Genomic DNA, 22,478 nt, shown 5'->3' on the forward strand with positions numbered 1-22,478 from the left:
CCTCTGTCTTATTCTCTGATCATGTCAGATGTAGACACTCTTCCTAATGCTGAAGGGTCTCCAGGACTCAGCAGTGCGCTTGACACAGAAAAGGGGGTTAGGGATTAAATAAGGCAGGCAGATGAAGAGGGAAACAGGATCAGAAGTGACCTCCTTGAGGCCAGGGACATGTGGAGTTGTTGGTTACTGTGTGACCAGGGCCAAGCGCTGCCCCAGCACAGAACGGTACGAAGCCATCTTGTTAAACTGATGGATCGAGCACGCACAAGACCGTAGACCCAAGACGCGAGACGTGCTGGACCGCACGCATGTGCACAACGGGAGAGGCCAGCACAGGGGGAACATGGAGGTGCGTGCCGGGGTGGTCCCGATGACACAAAGTGGGTGCCGGACAGATGTCTGTCGCATGAATGGACACGGAACCTAAGGTGAATTCATTGGTGAAAGTTCACCAAACTGGCTGAAGTGATTGGAATCTGGATGATGGGGAGAGAGGCTCATAATGTGAGAGGAATTGCAGAGCGGGAAGCCAGAGGGAAGAGCTGGGGCCTTGATCTGGGGCAGTACCCATCCCCCACTGGCCCTCCCCTCCCTGATGGCCTGGCCTGAGAGTCTGGTTCTTCTTGGCAGTTAGCTCCACACGGGGCAGGGCTACGTGGAAGTTTGGCAGCAGGTGGGGAGAAGGCAGAGAGCCCGACAAGCAGAGAAAAGTGCCAGCGGCTTCTCCTGGGCACACGGTCAAGTGAGGATCGGCCTTGTCACCCTGTGCCCGGAGTGGCCACAGATGGTGAGACGGTGAAGGGGCTGACCGTGGTCCTCTGTGCTGGAGCTCTGGGCGGGCACCGTGAGGCGACTCTGTCGCCCGGGAGGTGAGGCTCACTGTCAAGTCCCACCACAGGCCAGATGGCCTCCTGAACCCCAACTGCAAGTCCCTGAGTGGTGCCTGCCATGGCGGCCGGCATGGCTTGTTCAAAACCCTCAGGCAGGAGCTCCGTTCCCTCATCCACGTGTGTTTTCAGAGCATCCACTCTGTACTGGGCCATCCACGGGGGGGTGGGGTGGGGTGGGGGGCAGGACAAACCTAGATGCACTCCTGTCCCCTCCGCTCTCACCATCTAGGGCAGGAGGCCGGGGGCCAGCCTGCCAGGGTGTGTGGAAATGTCCACGGGCTTCTAATGCCGGCACAGTGGCTGGGAGGGTCACAGGCATTTGGTGGGTGGGGCTGGGCCCTCCTGCCAGTTCGCAGACAATGCCCCAGGGTAAAGCATTACCCTGCTCAAAATGCTGGTCTGCTCTGGCTTTGGGGACTCCTAGCCCAGGGGGAGAGATAAATGTTAATTAACCACACATATAAGTGAATAGTTCCAAGCCTATTAACAGCTATGACAAAAATGATACAGGAAGGTCGGGGGGCGGATAGTACAAGGTATCTCCTGTGTGCGGGTAAGGAGCAGAGGTGGCACAGGGAAGAAGGAAGGTCTTCCCGCGAAAGCAGTGCTTAGGCTGGAATCAGAAGCACGAACGGGGCATTGGGTTGCACGGGTGAGTGCAGGGGCAGATAAGAGGAACATCGTTCGGGAAGAAAGGGGAGAGAGAAAGAGAAAGAGAAATAGTCTGAGGCTAGTTATGCAGGCCCTAAGAGGCCACGTTGGGATTCTGGTCTGTGTCCAAGAGCGTTCTGGGTGAGGGGGACCTGACCGCGTCTCAGGTGTGGGAGCAGACGGCAGACCGGAGGGCGAGGGTTAGGGTTAGGGTTAGGGTTAGGGCGTGGAGGTGGAAGGACAGCTGGGTGGCTGTAGCGTTGCCTGGTCCCTGAGATGGTCCTGGCTTACGCTGCGGGGGTGGGGCGAAGACAGAGGACCAAGTGGATGCGTTTGCCGGATGCCAGGAGGGAAACAACTCGGGGTACGTTAGTCCGGGGCAAGGGAAGGGATGGTGACAAAGAATCCATGTGGGTGACCATTGAGGAAGCTGCCGACTCGGGAAGCAGAACAGGTCCAGGGAGGGAGTCAGGAGCTCGGGTTTGGACGGGCTGAGCCAGAGGCGTCTCTGACCCGGCCGGCGGGGCTGGTTCGGACTTGCACTGGTGTTGCTGTGGGGGCCGAGGGGAAGCCCGGACTGAGGAATCCGGGGGAGACTGGAATACACACAGAGCAGCAGAGACCGTGGGATGGGCGAGCTTACCCACACGGCGGTTAGCAGGGGACACGTGACCCCGTCTGAGGCTTGAGGCACCCTCATTTATCGGCCAGGCAGAGAAGGATGACCCAGGCAAAGAGATGGGGAAAAGAAGCAGGAGAGGAACGAGGGACACACATGTCCCTGAGGCTGAGGGGTCAGCAGGTCCTAATGGAAAGTTGAGCAAGAGGATGATTGAGAAATGTGTCGTGGATCGGAAAGTGGGGCCACTGGTGACGTGGGCAAGAACTGACGTGGTGGCTTGACGGGGGCAGCGGGTGGACCAGTGGGCGGGAGGACAGGAAATGGAGGCGGCCTGACATCCCTTTGAAGAAGTGTCGGAGGGAGGAGAGAGAAAGCGGCAGTGAGGGGGTGTGGGGTCAAGCGCAGGCGTGTATGTGTTTGATTTGGGGTGGGTGAGCCTCTCACATGCTCCTTCCAGACCAGAGCTGGCCGGGAGAGCCCCGTGTTTGACCTCAGTTACATCATCTAAAATAATAGCTCATTAGGTACAGATTATCACCACCAGACAGTTACCCTTATAACGAGGGTGGTGCGACGGCTGTCCTCGCTTCACAGGAGAAGCCCAGAGTGGTTCTGTAAGTCGCCCAAGGCCACACAGCTAGTCAGCAGAGCTGGGCTTTAACCGGACACAGTTAACCACAGGGTTAACTGAAGTGTCCACATCTTAACTCTTACACGTATCCCCCTACGCCTCAGGCTGTCCCGCGAGCCTCATGTGGGGCGGCTGGTATATTCATCGCCAGTGATGTGCTGGACGGTGGAGCTCATGGCAGCTGAGCGTGCTGTCTTCCCAAGTCCACGTTCGGAGATCGCACTGGCCACGATGGGAGCATTTCCATCACCGAGGTTGGCACAAATCACACTGTTTCAGTCTCTCGCAGAGCCAGCGTTAGCGTCCCCCCGGAGGGCACGAGGGTGAACTCTGCAGAAAGCCACCATCTCGGGCAAGCCTTCTGTGCTGGACAAGCCACCTGAGGGCCTCCTGGCTCCCTTGGAGCGCCTGCCCCCAGCGGCGCTGCACTTGGGGGGCCTTCCACCCCTCAGAGGCCACTTGGCCTAGGCTCTACGGGCTGAACTCTAGGGGGGCGGGCGGGAGAGAGTCGGGGCCTCCAGCCACCAGGCTGAGTGCCGCCTTCGCTGCCGGTCACACGCACGGCCTGTGGGTCCCTTCCTGTCACCTTCTTCCCCTCTGAGTGTGCGCCCGCACAGCGTCAGCCCAGAGCGTGCCACTCTCACTTGCCAGAATGCAGCATGGTTTAAGTAAGGACACGTGAGAGGGGAGAGAGGCTGAGGACGCCCTCATGCCTCAGGGAGTGAGCCCGCCCCTCCCCAGCTGTGCGTTCATTCGGAGAGCACCTGCCTGCGTGGGGCTCCTGGTAGGGACCCTCTACCCTCCCGGGATGATGTGACTACGCTTTATAGGTAAACAAAGTGAGGGGAAGCGGGGGAGGTGCCCCAGAGCACACCGATGGTGAGTGGCAGTTCTGAGATTTTCTCCAGCCCCACGACAGCCTCGCTTCTGCGTTCTGCTGCCCCCGGGCCTGCCTTGTGTGCGTTCTAGGCTCAAGGTCCTCGCTGTGGCCCTGGGGCTCCTGGGCTCAACACTGTCGTGGGGCTTGAGCGGGGCTGCGTCCGCCCCGCCACCTGCCTCACACGAGGACAGGGAGACAGCGGGTGCCCGAGGCTTCCCTTTTCTGCCTTCCACGCCTCGGCCACAGAGGCTGGAGCCCCGGCCCTGTGTCCCAACCTGCAGCCGGCCGCGCCCACCCCCACGTGACGGACTGGCCCATACATTTCCCCATTCAGCTGATGGTGAGTGCTGTGCTATTTTAAGCCCACATGGAAGTATTTTTTTTTTTTTTTGTAAGGACCATCTGCTACCGGCCCCAGCCCAGATGATACAGTTAGAACCTACCCACAGCATCCTCTCCCGCCTTCAGACAGTTCCAGGAACAAGGGTGAGTCAGTCGCCCAGCTGAACTCCTGTCTTGCTACCCTGAGAGCTGGCCTCAGTGCCAGCAGACGGGCCGCTCCTGCCAGAGGGGCAGGTGCCCCTAGCGGCTTCTCAGCCCCTGGAAGGGCACCCCCACTCCCCCCAGCACTGCTGTCTGCAGGGAGAGCCGAGGAAGGCCCCTGGAGAGCTCCAGCCAGCTCTTCTCAGCTAAGCCCCACCCCCTGGGGCTGCAGTCTGGTTCTCAAGTTCCACTGCACATGTGACAGCTTCCACCGCAGCTCCTCAGGAAGCCCGCTGCAAAGAAGCAAGGTCCAGAGGTCTCTGGAAGGATCCCTGGATCTTTTCTGGGGGGGTGCCAAGAGGTTGGGCCCCTTCTCGCTGGGTGGAGTGGGCCCGGCCCGGGAGGATGTCATTAAACACTGACCGTAGGCACTCAGCCGGAGGCTTTGCTCGCCTGCCCTCCTTCCCTCACCTCCACACCTCCAGGCTGTGAATAGAGGCTATTTCACCGGGCGGACAGCGCAGACTGCACTCAGGTCGTGACTCTGGGTGCTGCCAGGGTAAGGTGTATGCAATCCCCTGAGCCTCAGTCTGTTCGCCTGTAAAGTGGGGGGAAATCTGACCTACTTCCGAGGGTGTCTGAGCAGTCAAGAGTGGGAGGGACCTGGTACAGCACCTGGCTATTATTTTCTCTATCATGAACTTCAGAGGGTCTGTCCTTTGAATGGCCCACAATGCTGGGGGACTTTTCAACAACGTGGGCCTGTAACTCAGCACTTCCCCCCCACGCACTCTCCGTGGGCCTGGCCTCTCTCCTCCTGCCAGCTGGCTGTTTTTGCTGCAGGGACCCAGGTTTATGAAGCACATGGGCTGCAGCTGACTGGCTCCCAAGGGTGTGATCATCAGAACCACTGCCCTCCCCACCCCCGCCGGTGACAGAAGCCCCTGGAACTCGCAGCCCCGGGGTTTTCTCAGTGCCCCTCCGTCCCTCTGACCCCGCTGCTCTTCCCCGGGGTGGGGGCCCGTGCCCGGCTGGCCTCGCCCTTCACTTCCCCGCGACCCCCCAGCCGCGTCGCCGAGCATTATCGGGCGTGTGCAGCCGGCGGTGGCCCGGGAGCGCCCCGGGAGCGGGCGTGGGGCCGAGGCCCGCCGGCGCCGCTTCCTGTCCCGGAGTCAATCTGCCGCTGCTCTGCGGAGTCCTACAGTTTATCTGTGGTCAGTGCTCCTACCCATTTCCTGCCAGCTGCTACTGGTTTTCTAGCCCCGCGGGCTACAGTAACTGGGAAGGGGCCCGGGCTTCGTGATTCCCCGGCGCGGCGCTGACCCGGTCCGAGGGGTGCAGGGGGACGCCCCGCCTCTGTGTCCGGGCCTTCCCCGGGCCGCGCCGGCGCCGCCGCCCAGAAGGCCCACACACTCATCGCCAACCGAAAGCTGGCGTGCGTGCCTGCGCGCGTGCACGCGTGTGCGTGCGTGTGCGCTGGCAGGGCTTCCCCTCCCCGCCCCCACCCCCCACCCCCCGAATGTGCCCGAGCCAAAATCAATGGTAGCGTGTCGTGAGAAGTCAGAGCGTTCCTCTAGGCTGGGCTTCGCCCCTGTCACGGGCAGCCCCGGGTCCCCGAGGCGTAACTGTGGTGAGTTTGCAGGGCCCCGGATTGGGATATCACAGTCACCCTGAAAATTTTACTTCCTGGCATTTCTATAAATGCAGAGCAAAATCCCCCGCTGTCACAAATGACTCCTTAAACTAGAAAACGGAGAATGGGTTCATGAATTTTTTTTTTTTTTTAACGTTGTGTGCCAGAGTTTCGAAGTTGACCAGGATGTGGGGTACGCGTGTAGTCCAGTGTCTTGATTGTCTAGAGCATTTCTTCCTAAGGATAAGCTCAAGGCGAGGGAGCCGGCGTGGTGGGGGGCGGGGCCAGGCCAGAACCTGCTGCGGGAGCACCTGGGAGCTCTGGAGAAGTGCAGGATCTCCGGCGCCCCTGCAGGCCTGCGGGGCCAGCACCCCTGACGCTGGGGTGGGGGCGGGGCAGGCGGTCTGGGTTTTACTTGGCTCTCCAGGTGGTCCTGTTTTGCATTCAAGCATGACTTTTGTAGTAGATTTTATTAATTTTCTTGACAGATGTGGTTTGTGAAGAAGGAAAACAGTCCCCCAGTGCTGAATGGAGCTGTTCATTCAGTGCCTATTTCTTGCCTCCTCCCAGGTGGACTGGGCTCTGTGCTGGACCCAGCAAGGCACTGCCTGGCAGCCGGAGCCCAAACCTACTCTCAGGGGTCCTGCTCTGGAGGAGACAGGATGTCACCTGATCTGGAGAAGCTCCCTCTTCTGACCAGGGCCTAGGGGGCTGGGGAGGAGTGAGCAGGGGCTGACTGGAGTCGTAGGTGATTTGGGGACGATTTCATTCATGGTGGGAATTAGACAAAGGGGTGGGAGAAAATGGAGAGGGTGGTGGTGGTGGTGGTGTGCAGAGAATGGCCTTGGGGGGTTTGGGACTCATCCCAGGTCTGACAGTGTACAGTGCCGGAAGCTCAGACAGGGCTCTGTGCTAAGCCTCAGTGTTCTCATCTGTATAGTGGGTTTAATGATACTTCCTTTGATGACTGTGTTGAGCCTTAAAGGAGGTAATACGTGCAGAGTGCTGAGCACAGCCCTCTCTAGAGTCTAAATGGACAATGGTGATTATTGCATCTGAAGACCCTGGGGCACCATCGAAGGGTTTTTGTCTCGTGAGTGACGTGAACACCGTAATCACCCCAGGAATGCCTCGTACACTGAGGCCAGCAGAAGCTCTCTGTTGAGCCGAAGATCCATATACCACTAATATTTCAAGCTATAATCATGTTTAAAGTGTGTCTGAGAAAATATCTTAAATCCTAAAAAGCATCCCTCCCTTCTCTCCATTGCCATATTTTTGGATTCTGAAATCAACAAATGCAGAATCTGACCACTTTCCAAAGCAACGTGCCTTTGGACTGAGCACAAAATTACCGAGCAAAGCTTTACTTTTTTCCTCTCAAAAAGACACAATGCCCAGAAGACAAGGGAACCTTGGCTTTCGAAACCCGCGCTTCTTGGGGGTGGCTGACAAGCTCCACTGCGCACGGGCACGACCAGCTCTGGAAGGCCCCGCTCTGGTGACCTGCTCTCCGCACTTGCTGGCGGGAACAGCCGTGGGCAGAGCCGAGCAGGATTTGTTCTTTCAAAGACGGACGCCCCCTCCGCCGCCCCCCAGGGAGCAGAGCGGGAGGTGAGCCCTTGGGAAGCATCACCGCCCCCAGGACCCTCTGGGGAAAGCCTCATTTCAGCGCAGCTCAGCACAGACGGCCTTTATCCTGCACAGGAATGCTGGGCGCCCTCCTTGCTCCGGTCCTTAGCGGGGGAGATGCTGTGCATTCAGCAAATCGAGCTCCAAGAACGAGGGCCCTGGTCCCACAGCCACGCAGGGCTCTGCTCGGCTGCGTCTCCTTTCTGGCCCTAGGGTTGGCACGACTGTCTGCCATCGTCAGAAGGGGGGACGGCATTTCAGGCGGGGCACCTCACGGCACCCGGATGCCCACATTTGGACGTGACACGGGCGACCAGGTGCATTCGCAGGAAAACGCGTGCAGCTGCTGCACCCACATCAAAAGCGTGTGGTCCAAGCGTGGGAGTCCAGGGCGACGGGAGTGCTATTCCCGGCACAGGCACGGACTTCCTGATGCACAGCCTCCCTCTATCTCGGTTTCTCCATCTCTAAAACGGGGCGAGCTCGAATTTTCCTGGTTCCACAAAACCTCGTGGGCAAGCCGCTTCCCTGGGAGGACCCAGGGCACCAGGGACACGCCAGACCCTGCAGTGTGCTCCCCGAGGTTTTCTGAGAATGTACGGGACACGGTCTGCACTGTGTTTCTTCGAGGAAGCGAGGCCATGAGAAGCTCCCTGGTTTCCAGGGCAAGCTTCTCGGTGGCTCTCCCAGCTCCGGCCTGGCGTCTGCACTGCCTCGCAAGGGCGGCTCCCGACCCGCAGCCTCACTCTGCCTCTGAGGTGAACGTGCTCGCAGCCCAGAGCAACTTCGAGTTCCCCAGCGAGGCGGGCCCCTTTCCAAGTCCCGGGGCCTCTGCAAATGCTCCTCCCTCTGTGCACTGTCCTCCCTTCTAGTCGACTCGGCAGACTCCTCTTCATCCTTCAGAACCCAGCTCCTTTCCATGCCCTCTGGGAAGTCTTCTCCGGGCCCTGCTACTCCCTCCACCCTCAGGCTCGGCAAATGGGGGCAGTGCCGTGCCCAGAAGCCTACTCCCCGCCCCCACCCCCAGGCCGGGCTGGCCGGAGCGCTGCCCCCTTCGGGACTCCTGCCCCCTACAAGGGGGCCTGGAAGCCTGGGGTAGCCCAGGGCCTGTTCTTGGGAGGGGCTGGTGCCCGTGGGGGCCCCTCTCTGTCATTCAGCACAAATCCACGTGGGGTCCTTGTTTGCCAGAAGCCTAGGGGAGGGCGGAGGGCCACCGGGTGCCAAGGATCCTCCTGCCCTCAGGAGGAAGAGGTGGCCGTGAGAAAGGCTGGCCTGACTGCACAGGAGATAAAGCCTGGGAAGGGAGGTGCTGGCAGCCGGTCCCCTTCCTGCCCCAGGCTGACAGCTTGTGACATTCAGATAGCTCCCTGGGTCTGGTTTTTCCTGTTCCTGGAATTGCTGCAGCATGGCCGTTTCTCCGGGCTGGGTCAGAAGTGGCCGTTGTGTGTGGGTCTCAGTTCACGGAAACAGGAAATTCGGGATTTGTACGAGCACCGAGTCCCACGCGGCCTTATTTCCTAGAAAGGACAGGGCTGATGGCCCTGAGCTGGACCCCCACTGAGGTCTGGGCTTGGAGGAAGGGGCTCACTCCTGGGTCTGACCTGGCTTTGGCCCATGGCAGTGTCTGATCCCGGCGTGTCCTTTTTCTTCTCTGCTAGGATGAGGCCCAAAGCACTCGCCTGCCAGCCTGGAAGGTGCCTGTGTGGGTGCTGGGCTGGCTCAGTGAGGTCCTGGACTCTGCCTCTTGCCATGTCTCCAAGTTCTGGTGGCCTCTGTCCCGGGGAAGGCAGCGCTGATAGATGACATGGGCCCAGAGTGAGGGCAAGGCTATGCTGGAAGGGAGGGGGGTTACTGCGGGCCAGGAGCAGCTGGACGGCCATGGAATCAGTGGCTGGGGGGCTCCTGGGATCTGTGAAGTGGCAGGTTCCAGACGGTTTAAGGCAGCGGGGCAGCTAGTGTCCTTCACAGTGGAGGACACTGAGGCCACAGAAGTTGAGTGGCTGGCCCAGGGTCCCGTGGCTCTCAGCTGCTGACACCACCAGCCCCCACATGACGGTCTGAGGCGTCCACGCTCTGAATTCCTGGAGGTGCGTGTTCCTTCCCTCCTTGCTGAGGGAGCCTCCCCTCAGTGCACGCCACGCGGGCCTCTCTGCGGGGGCATCTGGGCCAGAAGCCTCCAGTGTAAGCACAGGGGTCTGGCTTCTCCGGTCACCATGAGGGAGCCGGTCCTGTGGCCCCTCGGGGTAACGAGGTCGGGCTTCCTGGGCTCCGCAGAACAGGTCATGGAGCTTGAACTCTTTTGACGTATCTCTGTCTCTATCTGCTAATCTTACTCTGCTCAGAAGAAACATGGTTTGGGTGTCCACGTAGGAGGTACCCTCATGGGACGGGGAGGAGGCCTGGAGCAGCCCGGGGTGGGGGGGGGTGTCCTTGAGTCTGGGTTGTGGGTCCTGGGCCTCTCCCTGGAGTCTGTTTCTCTGCAGCTCCTGGGACCCAGACCTCAGACGTCAGGTCTCCCCACAGGCCTTCCCTCTGGAGGCACCTCCGCCTGTGCCCCCGCTCAGTGCTCCTTGCTCCCGGGGTTGAGTGGGCGCCTCTGGGAGGGGAGCTGGGGCAGAGCCTGGGGCGGCCCGGGCCGGAACAGCTCACTCTGTACAGTCTCCCTGCACCAATTTCCCCCTTAGCTTGTTCCACTTTTAAAAATAGCTAATGAGGAAATTAATTTTGTCACCCAGATGTATTCGGTAAAAACATGTCAGGGAGAGATAATTAACCTCTGCACTGATAAATCCTTCCCAAATTAATGAAGTTAATATTTGTAGATATTGGGACATTCATTTGGGGAGAGGGTCCATGAAAGTAGGGGCCCCCCAGGCAGAGAAGGAGAAACAAAGAAAAGGGGGTAAGAGGAGGAGGGGGAGAGGGAGAGGAAGGGAGAGAAGGAGAGAGAGTAGGAGAGAGAGAGGCAGAGAAGAAGGGAGAGAGAGGGAAGGAGAGAGGGAGGAAGAGAGAAAGAGGGAGAGAGGAAGGGAGGGAGAGGGAGGAAGAGAGAGGAAGGGAGAGAGAAGGAGGGAGAGAGAGGGAGGGAGAGAGGAAGGGAGAGAGAGGGAAGGAGGGAGGGGGGAAGGAGAGAGGGAGGGAGAGAAAAAAGAGGGAGAGAGGGAGGGAGAGAGGGAGGAGAGAGGGAGGGGGAGGGAGAGAGGGGGAAGGACTGGCTGAGCAACACAGAGAGAGGGAAGGGGAGGCAAGATGGAGCTTCTAGGGAGCAGGGGAGAATATTAAACTTTCGAGGCATTCACCTGCTGTAGGCTCTGGGCAGGAGGAGGCTTGACAAAAGTGAGTCACAGAATGAAGGATTGGGATGTGTTTAAGATAAGGAATGTTCAAGCCCACTCTGATGGGGTCTGCTCTCTGCTTAAGGGCTCTGGATTCTTCTTCTCATGCGAGGAGGCCTTGGGGAGCCCAGGCCCCGGGGAGTGGCTCACCAGCAGGAGGGGCCAGGTCGGGAGTAGGGGGTGGGGGGGCTGGCTGGTTCCCGAACGCCCATCCCATGTCTCCCTGGGGAGTTCCAGAACCCTGACTGGAGGCGCCCCCAGGTTGAACCTCCCACCCAGCGAGGACTCCTACTTCGCCTCCTGCCCTTCACGTCCAGGAGTCAGGCTGCAGACGACAACCCCTTAGAAGAGGCCAGCCTCTGCCTGAGTTAGACCTGTGCTTCCCAGGCTGGCGCTGGGGAGAAAGACAGCTGAGCTCACGTTAGCGAGCGGAACGGTCAGGGGGTGCGGGCAGGCCGGCTCCCCCGTGGGCAGCCCAGCCAGGCCCTGGGCGCTTTCCCCTGTGGAGATTTGGCCCCCATCCAAGGGGCGCCAGCTTGGGAAGCAAACTGTGATGGGGCACTCGGGGAACTCAGATTGAAACGGAAACTTCTCGGGGGACTTCTGGCTTTGGAGACGTCTGCTAGAATGGCCGAGGGGCTGTGCGAGCTCTTGGGGTTTGGCCACCTCTAAGACTGAAGTCGGGCCGCTCCTGGGGTGCTGACCGGCAGGAGGCACCTGTGGAACCTGGCTGGCGTGTTTTCCCAGAGGGGGAGACCTGGCTGTCAGACGCCAGCCAGAGACGCTGCTCTGCTCTCCTGCATTAAAAGACCATGTCTTTATTCATTTCTCCCAAGTGCGTAAAATGCCAGCGAGATACAAGCATTCACCGTTTAATCCTGTCCAATGACCACTTTTGGGAAGGGGGTTCAGGACCGGGGTGGGGGGGTGGGGCCTGTATTGCCGTGGAGTTTCAGTCGGGAGGCAGAGAAGAAATGCCAGAGACACGTTCGACTGGGAGCCTGTCCAGAAAACCCAGAGGCAGCGACGATGACCAGCCAATGGGAGGTCCCCGAAGGCTTGGGCCGCCATTTTGGGAACCCGAAAGGCCCTTGGGCGAGAGCTAATGGTGTGGAGGCCGAGACCCCAAGGGACCTTGCAAAGGAGAGGCCTGCCCGCCTCTTCTACACTTGAAAAAGTGCCAGCAAAGCTAGTGTCATGGGCGCTACGGGCACAGACAGAAGACAACCAGATATGAGTTATCTCGAGTTGGATTTATGATGACCGGGTCCTCACTAATCTAATCTTCGCAGGCAGAGTGACAGGCTTGCAGATTGCAGGGAACCGATAGATGTTACCTATCTTGAGTTCGGTTAGACTGTTGCTCTGCTCTGAGTGGCATACGTCCCCCTGCTCCCAACCAGGAAACAGGAGGGATATTTGTCCTGATCTCTGGGTCCCAAGTTGAGTAGGTCAGAGACGTCAAGGGCCCACCCGACTCAGACAGGGTCTCAGAGTGACGTCTCAGGGCCCAGATGGTGGCTAACACCGGGACGGAGGGCAGGACACCCGGCCGGTTTTGCAGAGGGCCCAGTGTGAGCGGAGAGCTGCGAGGTGGAGAGAAATAGAGCCGAGGTATAGGGGCCAAGGGCAGAGCAGGGCTGGACGCACAGGGCAGAGGGCTCACCTGGGCACCGCAGGGTCTGGGCCTGTTCACGGCAGGCTGTTTCCCAGCACTGAGCAGGGCTGTGTACCGTCTCATTCTGTCTCATTCCAGGGAGAGGGGGAGCCCGGTGACGCCTGCCAACTTCCACAGCGGGCTCTCTCTGCCTCCCACCTGCCTCCCACCCCCAGACCACTGCCCCCAGAGATTAGTAAAGGCTGGAAAATTAGAAGCAGGAGGGAAGTTCGGGGGAAGCTGAGTCTGAGGGATGATGGTTACGTCTGCAGGAACACGAGGGTTTTTGCAGAATGGGTGTCGAGTGGGTGGTTCTCTGTCTTCTGCTCTGGGCAGAGCACAGGAAGCTGGCTCAGGCTGCTCGGGCCCGGGGCTGGGTTAGAGGTAAGGGGGGGGGGGCGGGATTCGCCAGTGGGGTTGGCTCTGAGTTCATTAGCCATGGGAGCTCCCTGGAGGACATTCCTGGCGGTGGCTAGGCGCTGCCTTGCGACCCATCCCGTCTGTGACAGGTGCATCGTGCTTCTGGGAGTCCCTCAGGCTTGAATTCCAGCCCAGCTACCCAGCCAGCCCCAGTCTCAGTTTCCCCATCTGTGTATTAACACGACAGCTTTATTTTTTTTTAATTTTTAACGTTTGTTTTTGAGAGAGAGAGAAGGGGAGAGAGTGAGTGGGGGAGGGGCAGAGAGAGAGGGAGACCCAGAACCCGAAGCAGGCTCCAGGCTCCGAGCTGCCAGCTCAGAGCCCGACGTTGGACTCGAACCCATGAACCGTGAGATGATGACCTGAGCTGACGTCGGACGCCCAACCGACCGAGCCGCCCAGGCGCCCCTGAACACGACAGCTTCCACCTCGTGGGGTTGCTGCAAGGGTTGGAGGGAATAACACATGTAACATGTGGGTTTTTGGTTCCGAAAGACCACGTGCCCGCTGCTGCCCCAGTGACACATGGGTCTGCCAGCAAGTGCCCTGGGTCGGGATGAATTGAGCGTGTTTCCGGGAGCGCCCTGCTGCTCTTTGGCACTCACCCACTTCCCCAGCACCTTCCCGAGGCGCAGCAGACGGCACCCATCTGCGTGAGTAACTAGGTGAGACCCCCTCGGTTATCTTACCCCCTCTTCTGACCTTTCTCTGGGAGGCGAGGGGAAAGAATCCAGCAGAGCAAGGTCGCCGTCTGGGTTCGCTCCCTCCAGGATGCTGACTCAGGACGACTCTTGTGGAGCACCCGCCCCCCACCCCCACCCCAGGAAGGGAGGTTTCATATACCCCTGGCGGCTCCAGGCCTGGGCTGTCCCTGCTGTCCCCAAATCCCTCTGCAGGGGCCCCTCCCTCTGGGCTGGGCCCAGCTGGCCTTAGGCGGCTCCGCTGACCCCCAAGCCCAGGCTTTGCTAGTGTTAGGGGTTAATTAGCAACCACGCAGGGCAGAAGGGTGGGTACAAAAGGGGAAAAAGTGGGGAAGTGGCACAAGTTGAAGAAACCTCCCAGAGCTCTGCGAGCCGGGATCTAGTTCCTGATTGCTTGTTGAGATAGTGCCTCCGGCTCCCCTTCCACCCTGCGGAGAGCAGGGGGCCACTGACTCAGCTCCTTCCTCAGGGGGTGACCATGGCCAGGGGTCAAGTGCATTTCCCAGCTGGCCTGGACTGGATGCCTCATACTCAGGGAGGTCAAGGGACGAGTGCCCTGCTGAAGTTCACAGGGTCAGCGGTGCACCCGGCGTGCGGGTGGGTGCCTGGAACTCGGCCCCGCTCGGGTCGAGGAACCTTGGCGAAAAGGTCTCAGTGATCCAGACCTCCCGTGTCCTCACCTGTACACCAGGTGCCGTTATAGCTCCCGGGCACTTGTGTTGGTCACCGGGGCAGCCGTGACGACATAGCTCAGAGTGGCGTAGCCGGCAGAGACCCGTGATCTCCGGCTTTTGAAGGCTGGAAGTCACTATCAAGGTGTCAGCATGCTCCATTTCTTCGGTGGCTGGGAGGGAGGCGCTCTCCCCTGGCTGCTGGGGGTCTGCTGAGCTTTTGTGTGCCAGGCTCTCCTCCAAGGCCTTTCCATGTCCCCTCACAGCCGCTAAGAGCCTTGCGCCTGCCTCCCCCTGTTGGCTGCCAGCCCTTCCTTGGTGCTGACTAAGCTCCAGCCCCAAAGCCAGATGCCGATTCTCAGGCTGCGGGACGGAGTCCTGCTGCTCCCGCCCGGTTCTGCATCCTCCCTGCCCCCCCGCAGCCGGACCTGGATTCCCAAGGAAGAGCGTTCTTCTTGCTGAGCCTTAGGGACCAGGCAGGGACTGACGGGGGCTTCTTTTCCTCCGCTCTCTTTTGAATGAAAAAAAACCCCGAACGTGTTGCCCAGTTTGCGTGCCTCTTGGAATTTGTCTCTGCGGCCGGCTGCTAATCTTACTGCCGTCCTGAGTTGCATTTAGTACCTGGGAAGGACGGTGGATGGATGTCCAGGGCTGGTGTGTGTTCAGCGCAGGGATTCCTCCCGGAGGCATCCAGAGCATTCCTCAGAGACTGCTGCTTTGTGGGGGAGGGGAGCCACCGGTCCACCAAGGAGGTCATGGTCAGGGGCCAGGGGCTGAAGTGCACTTTGGTCTCTCCGTCGTCTTGGCCAGACGTACAACATCCTTTTCGGAACTGCTAGGGCTGACCTGACCCTGTCACTTGGAGCTGCCGGAGCCAAAGCGGAGGGCAGTTTCCCTTGGACGAGGAGGGTGGGCACACCCCGCAGGAGGGGTAAATTAGGCCCAACTGGGCCCCTCCCTAGCCTCTCCCATCCCCCCCCCCTTCTTTCTCTGTCCCTCCCTCCCCTTTCCTCTCCGTAGCTGTCTGTGCCTCTTTTTATTTTTTTATTTTTAGCCCTTTCTTTCAGCCTCTCTGTCTGTTTCTCTATGTCCCTCAGTCTCTCTCACTGCCTGGCGTCTTCCGTGCATGTGTCTTCTGTGCTCCCAAGCCATATCCGTGTTCCTCTTCTCCACCCTGTCCTCGGGTGCAGAGATCTGTGTGGGACCCTGAGTGGGTGCCTTCCACCACGAGGGAGGGGACGCTGTGAGAGCTGTTTCCGTCCCACGGATGAAGGACAGCGGGAGCCCTCTGGAGAAATCCTTGTCCCCTACAGGCCCGGCCGCCAGGATTCGGCCCAGCATCTCAGAGAAGCCCGTGGCCCGCTGGGCACTGGATGCATGCCCTCTCCCACCACGCGGTTCTGTCTTTAGGTCTTTTAGTGGCGGAAGGGGAACAGATATCCTCCTTCCTTTTCATTTTGAAGCAACTTGGATTTTGTTCTCGTGTGGAACAAATTAGTCTAAAAAATTGTTATGGTTTGAGTTTCAGCTGTGCTCGCCGTGTAAATATTTTAACCCAAATTATCAGAAGAATAATTACAGCCTGTGTCAGCGGGGCTCTGAAGGACGGCTCTGTTCTGTCTCCGGTGGCGGGTGCCCGCACCTTTCAGGTCGCCTTCCGAAGCCGCGCTTCCCCCTCCCTCTGCCGCCTCTGGTTTTCTTTCCCTTTTTCCACTTCCCTGATCTCAATAAGACATAGCCCTGGCTTGCTGGCTTGCTTTTTTTTTTTTTTTTTTTTTTTTTTTGCCAGAAGGCAGCAACATTCATCAAAATCTGCACAGGCCAGACCTCGTGCCAGGACTTTATCCACACTCTTTCCACGGAGAGCTCATAACTCCCCAGGGAGATAGATAGGCTTTGCTTGTTCCCATTTTACAGATGACCGAAAGGAGACTTGAGGAGCTACCCAGTGACTCGTTGTGGGTCTTGCGGTCAGGGCAGGGTGGCCGGGGCCCACGCACCATCGTGGGAGGTCGGAGCAGCTGGCGGCAGACAGAAGGGCTGGGGGGATGTGTGTATGTGAGTGGACGTGCACACTCGTGTGCAGTGCGTGCGTGCATGCACGGGAACACACGTGTGCATACCTCTAACGCGCCAGGGTGCGGGTGCCTGTGCCTGCGGTGCCTGGGGCTGGCCTGGGTCGCAGTGAGCCACACGGTGGCTGGCGATGTTGCAGGAGCCAGTACTGGGACCAAGTACGGAGCGCCAAGGACACGGTGCTGAGTCTGACCGCTGTCCTGCAGGACCTGGGGAGACACAGCTTTCAGCGGGAAAGTGTGTGGTCAGGAGTGTGTTTTGGAAGGCTCACCCCGAGAGCAGTTTGGAGGGTGGACTTGGGGGCAGTAGAGAGAGGGGAGGTGAGGAGGCCAGAGCACAATGCCTGGAGAAAGCCAGTGACGCTTGGTGGGGGCAGGTGGCCATAGGGGGGGACACGGCTACTCAGGACAAAGGAGGCCGAATTTCCAGGACCGCGAACGGGCTGGGCGAGTGCACACGGGGCTCCGGTCTGGCGGGCATGAATGTGTGTGCACTGAGACCCTTCCCCAGGATGGAAGGGATGGTATAGAGGGAAGAGAAGTGGGCTTGGGGGCAAAGGGGCTTTGAATGCAAGACTTTGAGGACCAGAGTCCCTAATTCTCTCCATTCTACTGTCCCAAATCTAGAGGAATGGGAGTGAGCAACGCATCCCTGGAGGTATTCAAGCCTAGTCAGATGGCCTCTTGGTGGGGGTTGTTCAGAGGGCCTTCCTGAAGGTCTGGGAGGGCAGGCGGAGGATGTCTTAGTCAGCTTGGACCGCCCTCCAGAGCACAAATTGCTGAAGACTGTGGGGTGTGACAGCAGGAATTCTCACAGTTCTAGAGGCTGGGAGTCCAGATCAAGGTCTGGCAGGGTCAGGTTCTGGTGAGAAGGTGACAAAGAGAGTGCTCCGGTCTCTTCTCCTAAGGCCACCCAAATTGCCTCTCCAAAGCCCTATCTTCAAATACAGTGGCCCTGAAGGTGAGGGCTTCCACGTGTGAACTCTGGGGGACACAGCTCAGCCTGTGGCAGTCGATCAGCCCGCCTGGTCCCTCTGGTTCACCATGCTGCGGCCCTGCTCAGCCTGAGCCCCTGGTGGCTCAGAGGAGGGGGAGAGAGCCAGCAAGCGGCGGCATGGCCCTGACCTTGGTCACGGTCCTCGGGGCCTTGGGTGTGCGTGGAGAGTTGTGCTTCTCCGCGTCCCGTGGCTGCCGCTGGTGCATCTAATTCATCCTGCCCTCCAGCTGACAGCTCTCAGCCCCTCTGACTAAATGGCGGTTTCCCCCCAAGTGCTTCCCTCTGGCAAAGCTAAATATTAATTATCTCGCTTTATTTCGTGATTATTCATGGGTGCCAGCGTCACCCCGTGACCGAGTGAGAAGGCAGCACCGGGAGAGGTGAAAAAGTCGTGTGTCGTAGTGAACTGCCCAGCAGTCTTGGAACGCATCAGAGATGGTTCGTTGCCTGGGGATCCTGGGCCTGTTTGTTACCAGGCGGCCTCGGAGCCATGCCTGATGCACGGGCCGCCGTCTTGGGTGGGATTTCAGGGCCCCAGGGAAGAGACACAGTTTGCCCAGGCAGGAAGTGGGGGGTGGGGGGCAGGGGGGAGGCGCTCCGTTAGAACCAGGGCCGGAGACAGATGTCACCTGGAAGGGCCCTGTACGGTTCAGGAGCTAACAGGTGAAAACCACCCACGGGGCACCCAGGACACTGCTGGTAACACGCCGGCCCTGGAGGAGAAGATACGGCCCACTTGGCATGCCGTGCTAAGTCTAAAACCAGACACATGGCAGGAACCAGCCCCGGGGGGTGTGAATCTGGGTATACTGGCGTGTGTGTGTGGGGAACATTTGGCACACTGGGGTGATGGGGAGTAAGGGGAATGGTGAGCTGTGACGAAAGATCCATTTCTTCGTATGACACGCCTTCTCGGCACGTGGAGTTCACCACACGTCCGCGCATCGACTGAGACACAGCCAGCCCGGGTCCTGCCCCAGCCCTTAACTCTGGGCGTGCGGTCCCTCCGAAGGCCACTGGTGTGGAGGTTGCCAGCATACAGCCCAGAGCCCCCAGCATGGCGGGTGGAGAATGCGTCAGAACATTCTGATCATCTCCTAGTGACAGAGGTCATGAGGTTGTCTTAATTAGAATGGTATATAAATAATGTCTAGTTAGGCACCATCCCACCTTTTCGAGACTTGTCATAGATTCAGATGGGAAACCTTTTAGCTTCTCTGTGGTGAGCCTTAAAATTCTCCATTAGTGTCCTCTCTCTCTCTCTCTCTCTCTCTCTGTCCCTCCTAGTAAGTGACAGGGCAGACCACCTGCTCACCTTCCACATATGCTCAGCCTGTGTGCTGGCCTGCCTTGGCCCATCTGCCATACAGAGGGAGAGGCAGAGGGAGGGAGCCCAGGGGGAGACGGGAAGGGTTTGGAGAGGGCCACACTGCCCCTTTTGCCCATGGGGACCCTCCTCTTCCAGGAGACAGTGTCATTGAGGATGGAAAGCTCACAGTAGGCTCCGGGACACCTGACCTCCTGCCTTGGCCCGACTTCCCTTGCCAGGCTCCCCTGTGAATGCCCCGTGTCTCTCTGACCCTTGGTTTCTTCATCTGCGAAATGGAGCTGGTTTTTGAGCGGAGGTCAAAGAGGGAGGGGAAATAGCACAATGGTTCTTAAACAGTTTCTAGGAATCTCAATTTTCAAGGTGGAGGGGAGGGTTTTGCTGCTAAAACCTAATAGTAATATCTCCCCCCGGGTCATAGATGGAGTGACACAGTGCCCAGCGGCAGCGTTGGGACCCCATCTAAAGGACTTGCAGGCCATTCTCAGGCATCTCTGAGTACTCTGCTCACTCCTGCTCACCTCCAGCCAGGTTGCCACGTTGGGCTTTTCCCCCTGGGCCCTCGGACCAGCTGGTCGCAGCATGCGTCGGCCCCACCCTTTCTGCCCCGCTCCAACAGTGACAGAGCCCTCCCCGTGTCCCCCAAGCTGCCATGTTCACCTGACCTCACTGACGCTGACGAGAGGGCGAGGCCAGAACCCGGCTCTGCTTCTGCTCACGTTCCTGGTCTGAGGCCGGCCTTTGGTCTCCTCACCCCCTCTTCCTCCTCGCTCGTGTGGCTGGGGCAGGTCTCCTTCCTCCAGACCGAGTGTCCCCTGCCCTCTTGCTCCTCCTCCTGCCCCTGCCTTTGAGACTCGAAGATGGGCCTTAACACCGCGCTCTGAAGAATCTGCATTTGGGGTATTTTACCGTTTAGGGCTTCCCCCAAATAACGGGGAAACACTCACCTCGCATCTGCATGAATGAAAGGCCAATCTAAGAGAAAGTCAGGGTTCTTTCTGAACATCAAACGGATGCAGTCACCAGAACGGACAGACTGCCTGGAAACCCAGTTGCCTCCTTTGTGTCAGGTCTTCTCACACAGACCAGGACATCCTGTTTGAAGTTTCTCTTTCATAAAGATTTTAAATTGCGGCAAAATACTCAAAATAGCAAAATTCACCATCTTAACTATTTTTAAGGTGTGCAGGTCAGTGGAATTAAGTTTCTCTGCCATAATTTTTAATAGCTGTTACTGGTTACCACCTGACACTTCTACTGTCCTCTATGAGGTGGGACAGAATAACATTTGAAGTCGAATGTCCCTGTGCCCTCGGGTGACAGGGGGCACCCGTCTTGGGGACACATCTGGAGCCCTTCCCAGCTGAAGTTTTGGATTCTGCCCAGATTCGATGTCGGTTCAGAATCCTCTACTTATTAGCTCTGTGGCTTTGGACGGGTGTCTTTGGTTTTCTTGTCCGTAAAATCTAAACAGTGAGACTTCCCCGGAGAGAGAGAATGAGTAAGAGAATAACGCCCAGAGAGCAGCCAGTGCTGGCTGGTGGCAGTGAGAGGCACATCTCACTGAGGCCGCCCTCGGGTGGTCACGAGCAGTGTCTTTGCCAAGCAGGAAGTGCTGAACAGGCCGGATCCTGTTAGAGCAGGTTAAAAAAATGAAAGTAACTCCAGCAGGAAGAGACTGGGTGAAAACCAGCCCGGCCTGAAGCCGATCACTGACCTCCTGCTTCGTGAAGTCGATACCGACTATCCATTTCATTTCTGAGCCTTCACCTAGTAGGAAAGTCCCTGCAGGTGTGAGCTGGGACTTACAAAGAAGGTCGGGAGATAGCAGCCCTGGAAAAATAATTCCACCTATAAACACCTGTGTTAACAAGTGCTGTATTTGTACAGCTCTTTTCTTTTTCAAATACTGTTTACACACACCTATTCTCTTACCCGCTCAGGTGTGGGTTGCATGGCATCTGGGGACCCACTGGCTGGGGGCCAGCCTGCCTGGCAACGCGCGGCTCCGAGGCCGGGCCTTCCTGCGGCCTGTTGTGGCGCCCCCACTCCTGGGGCGACCGCCTGGAGCTCAGCCAAGTCCCGACCTGCATACTGAGACAGACTTGGGGCCCATTAGGGGACAGTGACCCCAGCTGGATAAAAGAGGACACCTGCTCCCAGGTCGCTTTGCATTTTCACACGGAGAGGAAATTTGAACCCAGCAAGCACCTGATTACAGCCCCGACCCAGGACGCGGGAATGGGAGTCACCAAGGACCAAGAGCGAGTGGACGTCAGGAGAGGAAGCCGGTTCCGTGCAGATGGGTCTGTAAGAGCTCTAGATTTTGGCTAGAATCCCATTGGATTCCAGGGAAGCCCTTGGACGAACTCCTGTCTCAGCCTGGAGAGAGGTCTCCGCCCTCGTGCACGGGAGCCTCAACGTCTTTGGATGCCTGGTGCTCGGGCCTGGACTCCACATGAAAATCTCTGCATCAGCGTGATGTGGGGGCGGTTAAGAACAAGTACCCTGGTGGGAGAGCCAGACGCCTCTGCGCGTTTATTCACTATAAACCTTTCATCTAGAAAAGCTGTGCATTTACACACCCCCCTTGCTAACAGCTGACAAAGCCACGGCGTGTTTGTCTCCAGCAGGCCCCAGCATCCACCCGTCACTGCGAGCTGAACTCTGCAGGTTGTTGGGATTTCGCTAGTTTTTCCTGGGTCCTTTTTCTGCCCCAGGATTTCCCCCCGGGATCCCTCATGACATTCGGTTTCATGGCTCCGGGATCTCTTCGGCCCCGTGACAGTTTCTCAGACTCTTCCCGTTTTGGATGACCTTGATGGTTTTGAGGTCAGCTGTTTTGTAGAACGCCGCTCAGGTTGGGCTTGTCTGACGTCTTTCTTTTCATGGTTTGCCTCGGGTGAAGGGTTTGGAGAGAAGACCACAGAGGTGAAGTGTCATTTCATGATATCATGTGAAGGGAGCGTCCCATCAGGTGCCTGAGCCTCTCGCTGTGGCCTTTGAATGCCTCTGCCAGGGGTCTCCGCTCTCAAGTCCCCCTGTGCCCCTTCCACGTCGTCCTCCTCAGAGGCAAGTCGCAGAGAGCAGTCCACACCCAAAGCGGGGGGCTGGTTCCTCTCCAGGGGCAGTACTTACAGAAATGATTTAGTATTCTCCTGCAGGGTGAATCCTTTCTTCTCCACATTGTGTATCTACTCAATCGTTTATTTATGGGGGTGCCGTTGATACTTATTTCCAGCTTTGTGCCACATTACCTATTTTGTTGCTCACCTGGGACAGTCCAGCTGAGGCTCCTTCAGGTTGGCTCCTGTGTTCGGGGCATGCTCCCATCCATTTGGTTTTCAGGGGCTCCCTTAAGAAGAAAGGAACTGCTTCGCTCGACACCTGCTGGCTTCTGTTTTGGGCGCTTTATTTGCATTTTCACTGTTTAATAATAACCACTCATTTCTTTCCTTAGCACGCTCTCTCTCTCTTCCTCCCCGACCTTCAGTTTTCACTCTTGTCCTAAGAGTGGCGTCACGGGGTAGTGAAAGGAACATGGATGGAGAGGCAGGCGGTCAAGTTTATCCCAGTTTCACTCCTCACCAGCTGTGTGACCTCGAACCCCAGCCTCCAGCCTCTGATCTATGAGATGGAGACACCACCGTGCAGCTCAGAGGAGGGCTGTGTGTGCCTGGGACCCGTGCAGACCGTGCCCGGCACATGGGAGGTCCTCACAGACACAGCTTTGCCTTTCCTGTCCCTGGCTCTGTCACTAATGACTGTGTGATCTTCTCAATGCTTTGAAGCTCAGTTTTCTTATCTGTAAAATCAGGACTGGACCAGATGGTCTCCAAGATTCCCTTCCTGACGTTGCCTGTGGGCTCAGGT

The 22,478-nt window shown here is 58.3% G+C and overlaps 1 long non-coding RNA gene across 1 annotated transcript in view; it reads left to right on the forward strand.

Moving 5' to 3' along the window:
* The first annotated feature begins 3,814 nt into the window (after positions 1–3,814).
* Positions 3,815–22,478, forward strand: part of LOC128311322 (uncharacterized) — a 137,275-nt gene continuing 118,611 nt past the window's right edge. Inside the window, exon 1 of the long non-coding RNA XR_008289706.1 lies at positions 3,815–4,160. This is a non-coding gene — a long non-coding RNA (uncharacterized LOC128311322). The remainder of the gene's footprint in view (positions 4,161–22,478) is intronic.

This window comes from Acinonyx jubatus, chromosome A3, assembly GCF_027475565.1.
Source record: "Acinonyx jubatus isolate Ajub_Pintada_27869175 chromosome A3, VMU_Ajub_asm_v1.0, whole genome shotgun sequence".
NCBI classification, from domain to species: domain Eukaryota; kingdom Metazoa; phylum Chordata; class Mammalia; order Carnivora; family Felidae; genus Acinonyx; species Acinonyx jubatus.